At 39.7% G+C, this 14181-nt stretch overlaps 1 long non-coding RNA gene across 4 annotated transcripts in view; it reads right to left on the reverse strand.

Annotated features, from left to right (window-relative positions):
• LOC144298014 (uncharacterized) overlaps positions 1–14181 on the reverse strand; it is a 27886-nt gene continuing 13705 nt past the window's right edge. The window contains exons 2-4 of one of the 4 annotated variants that reach the window (XR_013365012.1): positions 7927–8187; positions 4687–4899; positions 1–3227 (exon numbers count right to left, since the gene is read on the reverse strand). This is a non-coding gene — a long non-coding RNA (uncharacterized LOC144298014). Of the gene's footprint in view, positions 3536–4686; positions 4900–5590; positions 7276–7926; positions 8188–14181 lie in introns of those variants that run through there. The other 3 variants (XR_013365009.1, XR_013365011.1, XR_013365010.1) reach the window with 3 other exon arrangements.

The raw sequence follows: 14181 nt of genomic DNA on the forward strand, positions 1-14181 counted from the left end.
TCTCTTTCTCTCTCTCAATGTGTCTCTCATAAATAAATAAAATCTTAAAAAACAAACAAAGACTGTCACAAGAGACTGTATAATAATAAAGGGGACAAACCGATAATAAGATATAACAATTGTAAATATTTATGCACCCAACATGGGACCACCCAAATACATAAAATAGTTAATAACAAATATAAAGGAACTAATAATAATGCAATAATAGTAGGGGACTTTAATGCCCACCTACATCAATGAACATATAGTCCATACAGATAACCAACAAGGAAATAATGGCTTTGAATGACATACTGGACAAGATGGATTTAACAGATATATTCAGAATATCCCATCCTAAAACAGCAGAATACATTCTTTTCAAATGCACATAGGACATTCTCCAGAATAGATCACCTGTTAAACCACAAAACTGGCCTCAACAAATTCGGAAAGATCAAAATCATACCATGCATCTTTTCTGACCACAACGCTATGAAACTTGAAGTCAATCACAAGAAAAAAATCTGGAAAGACTACACATACCTGGAGGTTAAGTAATATGCTGTGAAACAATGAATGGGTTAACTAAGAAATCAAAGAGGAAATTAAAAAATACATGAAAACAAATGAAAATGAAAACACAACGGTACAAAGTCTTTGGGATACAGCAACAACTGTTCTAAAGAGGGAAGTTTATAGCAAGCAAGACAGAGCTACTTCAAGAAGCAAGAAAAATCTCAAATAAACCTGACCTTACACCTGAAGGATCTAGAAAAAGAACAACAAACAAAACCTAAAACCAGCAGAAGGAAGGAAATAATAAATATTAGAGCAGAAATAAATAATAAAGAAACTAAAAAAAAACAACAACAAAAAAAACAACAGTAGAATAGATCAATGAAACCAGGATCTGGTTCTTTGAAGAAAATCAATCATTTTGACAAACCTTAGCCAGACTTATCAAGAAAAAAAGAGAAAGGACCCAAATAAATAAAATCACAAATGAGAGAAGAGGAATAACAGCCAACACCACAAATATACAAACAATTAGAAGAGAATATTATGAAAAACTATATGCCAACAAATTGGACAGCCTAGAAGAAATGGATAAATTTCTAGAAACATATAAGCTACCAAAACTGAAACAGGAATAAATAAGAAATTTAAACAGACTGACTATCAGCAAAGAAATTGAATCTATAATAAAAAAAAAATGCCAACAAACAAAAATCTGGGGCAATATGACTTCACAGGTGAGTTTTACCAAACATTTAGGGAAGAGTTAATACCTATTCTTAAACTATTCCAAAAAAATAGAAAAGGAAAGAAAACCTCCAAATTCATTTTATGAGGCCAGAATTACCCTGACACCAAAACCAGATAAAGACACCGTAAAAACCAGAACTACAAAAAACAAAAACAAAAACAAAAAAACATAAAAACAGAAAAACAACAACAACAACAACAAAAAAAAAAAAACCCAGAACTACAGGCCAATATCTCTGATGAACATAGATGCAAAAATCCTCTACCAAGCACTAGCAAACAGAATCCAACAACACATTAAAAAAAAATCATTCACGTGATCAAATGGGATTTATTCCTGAGTTGCAAGTGTGGTTCAATATTCACAAATCAGCCAACATGATACATCACATCAGTAAGAGAAAGAATAGGAACTATATGATCATATGTTGGTGAGAATGTGGAGAAAAAGGGACCCTCCTGCACTGTTGGTGGGAATGCAAACTAGTGCAACCAATGTGGAAACAGTCTGGAGGTTCCTCAAAAAGTTAAAAATAAAACTGTCATAAGATCCACTAGTCACACCACTGGGTATTTATTTACCCAAAAGATACAAAAACAGAAACTGAAGGGGACACACGCACCCCTGTGTTTATAGCAGCATTGTTTACAATAGCTAAGATAGGGAAGCAGACTAAGTGTCCATTGATTGATGAATGGATAAGGAAGATGTGGTATGTATGTGTATTTATATATATATATATATATATAATATATATAATTAAATATATAAAACATTTTTTATACAATAAAATATTGTTCAGCTGTAAAAAAAAGAATGTATCTTGCCATTTGCAACAACATGGATGGTGCTAGAGAGTAGAATGTCAAGTAAAATAAGTCAGAGAAAGACAAGTATCATATGATTTCGCTCATATGTGGAATTTAAGAAACAAATGAGCAAAGGGGGAAATAGAGACAAACCAAGAAACAGACTCTTAACTTCAGAGAACAGATTGATAGTCCCCAGAGGGGAGGTGGGTGGGAAGATGGGTGAAAAGATGAAAAAAAAAAACAAAAAAACCCAGCAGCATTTATAAAGAAAGCAAATTTCCCCTTGAGTTCTCTTCTCCTATCTCTGCTAACACAAACATGATTTGTTTATGCTATAATTACCCTTGAGGTTATTCTCAAGTACATTGTGAATGGACCTTGCTTTTGATAGGTTCCTGAAAATTTGCCTGTAATTTGATTTGGGGAACAAAAGTGTAAAAACACGTCAAAAAGATATGAACTTTTCAAACACTCATTTTGTAAGGCAAGTCACTCCCTCATGCATTTGGAGATCCATATTCTCAGATGTTGGTTTGCACAGCACATCTGCAAGCACCATTCACGTCATAGTGGTCCCCGCAGCTAGACCAGTCTTCAGCAGCCCTGCCTTTGTGCCTTCTCCCTTAGCTGGAATCTTCTCTTTTTCCTTTGAGTATTTCCAGCCAGATTCAGCTTCCAGGCCTGCTGCACTGACCACATGTGCTTTTCCTGAAAGCCCATGGCATGATTTCCAGTGGTGCCTTGTTCATTAATATTCTAAGTCTGCACCATCAGACCCTAGCCCAGATTATATTCTCTCTCTTGGTTTCAGAAACTTCGTGTACTTGTCCTGTGCTATTTTTTTGAGAGGCATATACAGATTTTAACTGTTTTAGTTTTCTGATGGACTGTTATTTCTTTGAATGGTGCTTTATGCTAAGACAGAACTGAGACCAGGGTTGGCTTTATGTCAGTTGTAATTTTCAGGCAGGGAGCTAGGCATGAGTGATAGGCGGATGGACCTTAGACGTCCTGACAAGGAGCCTCAACTGAGGGACCACCCAACCCCACCCATTTAGCAGTCAGTCTGTGGTCACAACATCCAGGCAGAGGAAGAGTTAAATTTCTTGTGTTTGCTGCACTTTTGCAGAAAGCAGTCCCTTGTCCTCATCTGAACTGTGTCTCTAGAATAGAAATAATCTTGAGATATCTTGAAGGCATCTTGGGAAAGGATATGGGTAGTTGGCTAATTATTCCATAATCCAGGCCAAACACACTCAGATATTGCAACCCTAGGACCCACCTAAAAGAAAAAATTGATATAAGCCCTTTCCCTGGAGTTTTTGTGGCCTTTGTATATCTTGACTGGCCCACTTCTCTTTTGGAGTGTACTTCGGGAAAACTTGGCTCACTTCACTTCTGTTTTGCTGTCCTGTAATTCTTTCCTTTTCCATCTCACTCTTGCTAACACAATTGCTTGCTTGGGGCAACCCTGGAAAATGCCAGAAAATTCTTAAGCAGTGACATTTGAAACACACACACACACGTAAACAGATCATGGCATGATGCGGAAGCAAAATTGAAGTGCAAAATAAATAATCTGATTGTAAAAATGCTTGGAGGTTTTGTCAAAACTCATACTCAAGAGGGTTTGTTCTTTTTTTCCATTGAATAAAGTAAAAAGGACCAACCAGGATTGGAAATGCTGCCATTTGAAGCGATCTGAAGAACTACTCTGACCAGTCTGATTTATACTTGTTCCTTTTTTGTTTCTGAGTTTTCTGCTAGGGGAGAAGAATCTTGAGTGGAAAAATGTGGAGTGAGCCCGGGAGGGCTCAGAGGTCCAAAGTTAAAGGGGGAGTCAGCAACCCTCATGTGCATTAAAGGCAGTCAGGTCTCCAGACCTACTTAAATTATATCTTGGGGAGGTAGAAATGAGTGCAGGGGAATGTTGTCATCCCTGTGGCTCAAATCCAATTCTAAACATCCGTCTTCTTGGCAATGGTCTGTCTGAGATGACAGGAGGCCTCGCTTAACCCTCTCGTGCAAAGAATATAAGATGCTCGCGACCATTCCAGATGTTGAGAATTTATGTTTATTTCCACAAGTCTTAAAGACTTTGTGGATGGAGGTGATGATGCTGGAATACTACGACACATGGTTTACTCTGTGGCCAGTACCTCTGGGTGATACAGTCTTAGAGAACAAGGAAAAGCAGCCCACTCAGCATGGCTCCAGCAAAGGTGGTTTGTTATAATGAAACAGTAGATGAGAACAGCCACACAGGAGGTACCTGGGCCTCAGGCAGCAGCATTTAAAACATCTAGCAAGCCCCGGGAGCTCCCCTCTGCTTACTAGGTGGGATGCTGTTCCGTTCCTGGATCCTTTAGTAAAGATAATTAGATCTTCTAAATCAATCAGTTCCCCCCTTTTCCTTTTTTATGATCATAAATATGTATTAAAATTTTCTTGCGAAAGCAATGTTCTCAAAATATCATATGTACAAAAACTAGAATTTTGTATAGAAAATGTAGGTATACAGAAAATAAAACTGTTAATAATTCTACCCCTTTCATATTACTTTTAGTGTACATATAATTTTTACTTACACAAATACAATCATAATTTTTACTGGTAACCCACCTTTCCCTTCTCACCCCATTATGCGGGGCGCCTGGGTGACTCAATCAGTTAAGCAACCAGCTCTTGGTTTCCCATCACGACCTCATGATCTCCAGGTGGTGAGATAAAGCCTTGCATTGGGCTCTGTAACTCAGCATGATGTCTGCTTCAGATTCTCTCTCCCCCTCCCTCCAGCTCATGTGTTCTTTCTATCTCCAATAAATAAATACAATCCTGAAAAACAAAGAAACCCAATATAGGATGCAGTACCATTTTTGCATAGCACTCTATTATATTGCTGGGAAGAACATCCTTGCAGCTAAGTAAGTTGCCAGGGATAGATCCTGCGGAAAGGATAAGCACATTTTTAAGCTTCTGAAGCATGCAGCCAGAGTAGTTGTACCACTTTACACTCGTAGAAAAGGGGGTTCTAAATTCCCCAGCATGGTATTACATTTTTCCCCCAATGATTGCCAATTTGATAAGTGAAAATGGCATTTAATTGTTTTAATTAAGGATGAAAGCTTGTTGATTGCTGCAACATTAAGATGTGGAATCTTGGCTTTTGCAAAGAGCCTCAAGGGACAAAGTAAAGAGGACACATTTCCTAACAAACTTCTAAATTATTGCCTATTGGTTTCTTGGTCTCTTTTTCTTATTTGTATGAGGAACCCAGCTACTGCTATTACTGATTTTACATCCTGTGTTTCTGGTAATCCTTGTGAATATTGTATTCAGCCTGGAATAGTCTAGATATTTTCCCTTCTAAATGAGCCGGAGAGTTATATGGAATTATGATAGAAAGCAGAATGGAAACTATAGAAATTCCAGAGTTATTTTTCTGATCAGAACTCTGTTAGAGACTGTCTTCTTTCTCTTTGAAATTCCTTTTCCTTTTTGTGAAATACACTTTGCCCGTGTAATGTTTCCTTCTTCAATGTGGTCTTTATTTGTAAGAAACTCGGTGTGTATCCGGTATGGAAATTCTGTTGCACAATCTTCTCAATTTCTGCTCCATCTCTTTTTCCTTTAAAGAATAGAGACTAAGAAATTAGAAAGAGAAGGAAATCTACATTCTTATTAGTATTTTTCTCCTTTCTTAGACTTTGGTCCTGAAACAGTGGTATGGAAGGATTCTTACGCATGCTGCCTTTCCGTTTATTGGCCAGCATTGTTCTATTCCTTCCCAGAAATGATAATATTTGTGGAATTTGTAAATGTAAATTGTATGTGGCAAAAACACAAGATTATTCAGATAAGAAATAATTTTCCTGTGTGACCCTCTGATGACCATCATAAGAGGGATCCACTTGGAATTTTTTCTTTTATTCTTATATTTTTTGTGTTATTTTTCTAATGATGTTGCTGGATTTATTTTGATTGGTCCACATCCTCTCCTAGCTTTTCTTCTCCCAGAGACACACATTGGCAAGAAGGTCTGGAGGTGGTCAGGGAGGCAGTTTTTGCTCAGGAATTGAATTAATTTGGCCCACGTAGCCCTCAAGGTCTTTTCCAATCTTCACAAAGAACAAGTACATAGTAAAAGTGAATCCTAAAATTCATGACAGAACAAAAAATATATGTGCAGAAGATGACAATTTCGGACATGACTTCGTAAAACAAATCCTCAGATCAAAATATCAGCTTTAACTGTGGTGTTTACAGCTGCATGTTCCATCTGGTAGCTATAAGCCACATGACATTTAAATGAGTACAAATTAAATAAAACTAAAATTCAGTTCCTCCATCACACCTGCCACACATTGTAAATGTTCAGTAGCTCCATGTGGCTCATTCTGGTTGAGTAACTTTTACTCTTGAGGGAAATGCAAATAGAAAGTCTCCAAAAGTTATATGCATTTATGGCTATTGCCCAACACTTGTAAATCTAGACTTTTATTCAGGAATCACTTTCAGCAACCTCCAGTGGAGGAGGAATATAATTCTCCAACCCATTGATGCTGGGCTTGTTCATGTAAATTATTCTAGCCAATGTTTCTATTAGTGGATACGGTATGTCTAGAGACTTGAAATGTGCTTGTCTTCTTGCTCTCCCGTCTCTGTCGCAAGAAGAGCCTGCCTCATATATCACAGTTCTTGGTCCAAAGGGGATGAAACACTTTTGGACTTTACTGCAGGTAAGATCTGAACCTGTTAAAAACTCAGCCTGCCAGTCCAATCTCAGCTGATGTGCAACTCTATGAGTAAAAATATATATAGTGTTGGGTGCCACTGAGCTTTGGGTGGTTTGTTATGCAGCATTATTGTTGATACACTAACTGATATCATGCTACTCGCTCATCTTTTTTATATAAATCGTTCTCCCTGCTTTGCATATTCTCCCCATCTTTGCCCACCTGGAGAAATTCTTAGTATACTTCCAGTTCCATATTCAAATATCACATCTGCCATAAAGTCTTCCTGGATTTGTTTTCCTCCTCCATATAAATATAGGAAAATATTCTGTTTTCTGTTTCTAGTGCAACATGCATGTGTATATATCTTCATTTGTTCACCTGTCCCCAACATACCCCCGCCTGCCAGGCACTACTACACAGGATAATGGAGATGCAAACAAAATGTCGCCAGTGTCTTCAAATACCTAGTAAACTTAAAAAAAAAAAATACTTTTAGTACAGCATTTTTATCATACCGTGTTATAAGTTTTTTCTTTTTCATTCTGTACTCCACAAAGATAAGGATCATATTTATTCCTCTCCAATCCTTGGGAATGCAGTGGCCAACTTAATAAATTCTGAATTATTTTGCTTATAATTTGACTTCCCATTTTGACCAAAATATGCATACTAGTTTATGCAATCAAATAATTGCGCAGTATTTTTGAGGAGATGAGCAGATCTCCAGCTTCTTTTTTTTTTTAGAAGCAAATACTTTCATCTCCTTTAGATATTATGTTTGGTATTATCTCTGTATTCCCAATAACATGCTTCCATTGCCACTCCTTGATTTTTCAATTGTAAATATTACCTCTGACATCCTATTATAGAAAATGAAAATTTATGTCTCCTTGCCTTTCCAATCTCCCACATTCAGCCTTACTCTTCCTGTCCTCACCCCATCATTCCAGGAGAGATATATTGTAATTTTACATAGATCAATTTTTTGAAGTGCCGTGATCTGAAAATTTTACTCACAAAGGAGCCATGTACTAAACTATGATTATTTTTCCTTTCCTATCCAACTATTTGTCTTCCTAGAGTTAATAATTATGCATTATTTGCTAAATATTTCTTGTATTACCATGAATCCAGCCCCAAACTCTTCTCCAGTTCTTTAAATCTCTCAGTGCATTCAGATGCATCTGGAACGCATAATTTCCTTTTTCCTGAAAAAGACTCTCCCAAAGTTTTCTCATGGCTTCTGTCTGCACAGCCGTCATCCTGAATCTTCCTCTTCCACCATCCTGAGGATTACCTTAGCCTCTCCCATGGTTGATCTCCTCTTTTGGGTGACCCTTGTCTTTCTCTTCCTTGATTTACTTTCTCATTGTGGTGGAATACACTATAAAGACAAATAAAAATTAAAAATAGAGGTTTAAAAGCTTTATTTAGAAGATAAAGGCTTAGAACAGCCCTGGTGGCTCAGTGGTTTAGTGCTGCCTTCAGCCCAGGGTGTGATCCCGGGGTCCTGGGATCAAGTTCCATATCAGGCTCCCTGCATGGGGCCTGCTTCTCCCTCTGTCTGTGTCTCTGCCTCTCTCTCTCTGTCATGAATAAATAAATAAATAAATAAATAAATAAATAAATAAATAAAATCTAAAAAAAAAAAAGATAAAGACTTAAAAGGTGAAATAGATAAAGAGGATTAAGAATACATTTTTTTTTTTTTTTGAGAGAGAATGAGAGCCTGTGAGCAGTGAAGGGAGGGCCAGAGGGAGAGGGAGAGAGAAAATCTTACCTTAAGTGGGCTCCTGCCCTGAAGATGTGGGACTTGATCTCATGACCTTGAAATCATGACCAGAATGGAAATCAACAGTTGGACCCTTAAATGACTGAGTCACCCAGGTGCCCCAAGAATACACTTATCTTGAAGAGCACTGAGAAATGTATACAATTGTTGAGTATTATACACCTGAAACTGACATAGCACTGTATGTTAACTATACTTGAATAAAAAATAAATTAAAAATAAAGGCTTAATTCTCCTTGTTGAAAGTAAAAGAATTCCTCCTTTCACTTTTCTTGGAGCATTTACCTTAGAAAACTTTAGTTCTTTCTAGGATATGTATGTAAACCTTATCAGAAGGAAAAAAAACCTCTTGCCAGCTTTCTGACCCAGGAATGTCTCTTATCAAGGATCTAGGAGCCATCTCTTTGAAATGAAACTATCAAGGGAGAGAACATTCCTATCTCCCAGTTTCTGTGGGAGGGGACGACCCTCATTCCAAGTTGTAAAAAGACTTCCTGTCACAAAGATAGAACAAGTTTGTTTTTCCTTTGGATAAAGCTAATTATAATTAGCAAACATAAACAACCAGTCCAATTACCGGGTGAATTTAGGAAAAACTATGTGTGACAAATTAGTCCTCTTCCTTGAGGACTAATTATTGTTTATCTTGAAACCATGCATATAATGGCTCCCATCTCTTTGGCTAAATAAAAGGGCAAGTTTTTTTTCTGTTTTTGTAGTCTCTCAGCAGATTGACTGTGATGTGCATCACATTCTGTTTAAAGTTTATTCAGTATTACTTTTGTGGAGAGGGTTTCCTAGAAGATTTTTGTTTTTGTTTTTGTTTTTTTAGAAGATTTTGTTTTTTATTTTTTTATTTTTATTATTATTTTTTAAGATTAAAAAATTTTTTTAAAGATTTTATTTATTTATTTATTCATAGAGATGCAGAGAGAGAGAGAGAGAGAGAGAGGCAGAGACACAGGCAGAGGGAGAAGCAAGCTCCATGCAGAGAGCCTGACTGTGGGACTCCATCCCAGGACTCCAGGATCATGCCCTGGGCTGCAGGCAGCGCCAAACTGCTGCGCCACCGGGGCTGCCCAAGATTCTGTTTTTAATTATATTTCCCCAACTGCATTCACTAGTGGTTTCCTAACATAGAGGATCTTGGAGGTAAATGTTTTGAGTTATTGTATTTCTGAAAATGTCTGTATTCCAACCTCAAATTTGATTCTTAGTTTCATTGGATATAGAATTTTAGGTTGACTATATTTTTCCTTTAGACTTTTGGTAGGCATTACTTCCTTGTTTCTGGCTTCCAGTGTTGCTTTTGAGAAGTCTGAATCCATTCTGATTCCTGGCCTCCTGTGGGTGCCCTGTTCTCCTCTCCGGACACTTGTAGGATATTCATTCTCTTTGTCTCCAGTGTTCTTAAATTCCACAATGATGTGCTTTGGGGTGAGTCAGTTTTTTTTTTTTTTTTTTTTTTTTGTGCTGAGTATTCATGGTCTGGAAATTCACATTATTTAGTTCTGGAAAATCTGCTTAAATTGTTTATTTGATGATTTCTTCCCCTCGTTTCTCTGTCCTTTTTTATAGAGTACTATTCATCAGACACTGGGTCTGCTAAGCTGGTTTTTTCTTATTTTTCTCCTATGCTTTCCATTTCTTTGTGTTTTTCACTCTTCTTTCTGGAGGCTTCCTCAACTTTTATCTTTCACTGCTTCAATTTCATGACTCATGAGGTCTTGTTGCCATGATTTTACTTCCTAAGTATTCTTTTTGTTCTCTGGACCAATGTTGTTCATGGTATCCTGTTATCATTTCACAGGTAATATTTCTTCTCTTATCCCCTAAGGATATGAATGATAATATTAGTTTAACATAGTTTCTCCCCCACTGATTGTTTTGTGTCTGTGTTGGATTTGTCTTTCATGGTAGATGCCTTCCTAAGACATCTTGCTGTCTGCACACTTAGCAGCTGACTGGAAGCTCTGAATGGGAAAGTGGGGCTTGTTGGCTTCAGATGTCTGAGTCTTTGCTCTGGACACCTTTCTGCTTCCTGTTCGGATGGGAGCTGGCATCCTGAGAACTGCATGGGCAGCAAGGCTGAGTGAAGGCTGTGTCAGCATCCAGAATGCCCACCTTCATATGATTCCTTTGTTTTCAGTGTGGCAACCCTGCTTTCTATGGGGTTTGGAATCTCCTCACCCGACCTCTAGTCAGTCTCTTCAGGAATTAAGGGTCCGGTCATCTGTAGGGGAGGGTAGAAGTCTAGTGACCTGGCTGAACAGAATTGGGGTGATCTGAGGATCTGATCACTTGTTAGAATTTCAACCAATCTTTTTTGCCTTAGGCTTTTTCTGCATCACCGCTTCCAGAGAGACCAGGTGTCACCAATTTCTCAGACTTTTGAGCATTCATAGGTGCCATTTGGGTAGGCTTACCACTTACCCCATTGCAAGCTTGGGACTTGGCTTCCTTGGGTTGTTATTTGTATTATTTATTTCTCACCCACCTGCTTTGGAAACTAGCAAAAATGTCATTTTGGGGTCTTCTCTCTCATTCTGCCTGTGTTTGCCCATCTGTGCTTCCAAGCTGCTGTTGTTACCTGGACACAATGATCACTCTGTCCTCCTCAAGAAAAGCTCTTCCCTTGGATTCTGGAGTCCCACATTCCTAGTCTCTCCTCTCCCTCTCTTGCTGCCTCTGCTTCCCTACTGTTGGGGTATGGGGACGAGTGCCCCAGGACTACAGCTGAAGTCTCTGTTTGCTTCCAGTCATCTCATCTAGGCCCATGGTTTTAAACAATATCCCTTTGCTGGTGACACCCAAATTCACATCTCTAGTGATGGCTTCTTCCTGTCTGAGTAGATACTAGAAGGAAACGAGAGGCAAGCCCCCCAGGCACCTGGGAAATCTGTGTTGCCGGCACAGGAGCAGCAGGTGCCGGTGCTGGAGGTGAGGTTTGTTTCATGTACTGAGCAGCAGCCGGAGCGGCCTTTGGCAGGGAGGACGTATAGTGTGGTGTATGCCTCTGGGTGACACCATAGCTGCTGAGTGGAGAATGCATTAAGGAAGCAAACATAAGGGACGCCTGGGTGGCTCAGCGGTTGGGTATCTGCTTTCGGCTCAGTGTGTGATTCTGGAGTCCTGGGATCGAGTCCCACATGGGGCTACATGCATAGAGCCTGCTTCTCCCTTTGTCTGTGTTTCTGCCTCTCTCTCTCTCTCTCTGTGTGTGTCTCTCATGAATAAATAAGTAAAATCTTTAAAAAAAAAAAAGAAGAAGCAAACATAAGTCCAGATGTTTATAGTCAGAAAGTATAAACTAAAATCCCATAAACTATGGGATTACATGAGCCTTGAACCTCCTAAATTTCCCAATTGCAGAGAATATGCCATATATCTGACACAGTGACACTACAATACAGCTTGTAAGGCAGAATTTCTTTGAAATCCTTTGTGATAAGAGAGACATTTATACAACCCATAGTTGGGGCACCTGAGTAGCTCAGTGGTTGAGGGTCTGCTTTCAGCTCAGGGTGTGATCCCATCTTGGGATGGAGCCCCATGCGGGGACCCTGCTTCTCCCTCTATGTCTCAGCCTCTCTCTGTGTCTCTAATGAATAAATATATAAAATCTTAAAAAAAAAACTGTTGGAGAGATGAAGTTATGTCATAAAATTGGGTGTAGATCTGAAGTATGTGTCTGGAAAGTTTCACTTCTATGGTGATGGGAGATGTCTTTTGATATAATGAAGTGATCCTTCTGGCAGGGATGAGGGGCTGGGATGAGCAGCGTAGGGGCTCTGTGGAGGGGGAAGAGCAGCTGTGGCTCTTTCTCCTTTCTTCAAAGAGCTGCTCCTTTATACAGGGATACTTTTCCTCTCTAGATGCTGCAGATCTGTTCGCAGCCTTGCTGCAGAGGGGAGCCTTCACCTGTGGCCATTTTCCAAGGAGGCACAGATGGGGCACAGGAGGTGGCCTGAAAGTGACATCTTTCTCCCTGACGTGTAAGTTCTCATAAAATTATTGTGCAGGAAGAGAGGCTTTGAGAAGCTCCTCATTGCCTGAGGCTCCTTTCTCCATCTTCCACGTGGTTTATAACTCAAGCTGTAGACAAGATCTTTGGACTGCCATTGCTGGGGAAGCCCCAGCTGGGGTGCTATAGAATCTCTGGCCCTGGTTTCCTGTCACATAAATAATGCCCAGTTTTGAGGTAAACTGCCCAAAGAACAACTCTGGACCCTGGCTTCTTCTGAGTTCCAGGAGGTCCCCTGCATTCTGGCTCCCACCTGTGAATTCTGAGGAGGTGTGGGATTTTCCTCTTCATATGGGGGCTCCCCAGCTCTCTCACACAATCCCTCCCATCTTTTCTGCTTGGTCCCTTAGTAGTCTTGGAGCAACACCATCTGCCAGAAAGGAAATCATTAAGAACTTGGGTTTCATATTTGAAATTCAAACCCAGCAGAGAAGCCTTTAAGGCACAGATTTCTTGTGAGTGGCCCAGGGGGTGATGGTGAGTGAAGTCAAGAAGTGGGAGAGAGGGATCCCTGGGTGGCTCAGCAGTTTGGTGCCTGCCTTTGGCCCAGGGCACCATCCTGGAGTCCCGGGATCGAGTCCCGCCTTGGGCTCCCGGCATGGAGCCTGCTTCTCCCTCTGCCTGTGTCTCTGCCTGTCTGTCTCTCTCTCCTCTCTCTCTCTCTCCCTCTCTCTCTCTCCGTCTATTATGAATAAATAAATAAATAAATCTTAAAAAAAAAAAGAAGTGGGAGGGAGAAGAAAATGAAAGAGGAAATGCTTTGGGATTTTTTTACAGAGCACGATTAGGCAGGGTCAGAGAATCAGTTCTCTAGATGAAAAATGATGAATTAGTCAAACTTGAATTGGAATCGGAAACTCTTTCCACCACCAAATCTCCAAGTTTCCAGAGTTTGGGCTGAGAAGTTCGAGGGGAACCTGCAGCAGTAGCAGCCACCTCCTACTGGCCCGTGCTACAGGAGCACAGATGGTCAAAACAATGAAATCTGGTGCCAGGGAAGGATCTATGAACTCAATGCAATGGGCATGACAAAGCCAGGCTAGAGGAAATGGGAGTCAAGAGAGTGATGCCTACCAGGTTCAGTCTGCAAAGAACCGGACTAAAGGAGTGTATTTTATGGCCTTGCTACTCAAACTGTGGACCGTAGACCAGCAAAATCAGCATCACCCCGTTGCTGGTTAGAAATGTGGAATCACAGGCCCATTCAGGACATATCAACATGTGCATTTTAGCCAGATCCCCAGATGGCTTGTCTGCACATTGAAGTTTCTCAAGTGTCTTAAGTGTTCCAAATGAAGTGTTGTGGAGTACTCAGAAGGGAGCCCGGGCCAATCTCCATAAGTTCCCGAAGGACTTAATTTGGAAGAGTCTGTATGTTACTACATTAAACAATAGCTGACCATGGAGATCTAAGGGACACTCGAGCAGAGAGTTCAGGATGTGGTGCTGGCAACTTGTATTGGGACAGACCTCAGAGTTTGGACCAGACACTCCTTAGTTTCTGCTCCAGCGTAATAAATAATTACTATAGTAACTGATCTTATGCTTCTATACTATAACCC

The sequence above is a fragment of the Canis aureus genome, chromosome 26 (genome assembly GCF_053574225.1).
Source record: "Canis aureus isolate CA01 chromosome 26, VMU_Caureus_v.1.0, whole genome shotgun sequence".
NCBI lineage: Eukaryota > Metazoa > Chordata > Mammalia > Carnivora > Canidae > Canis > Canis aureus.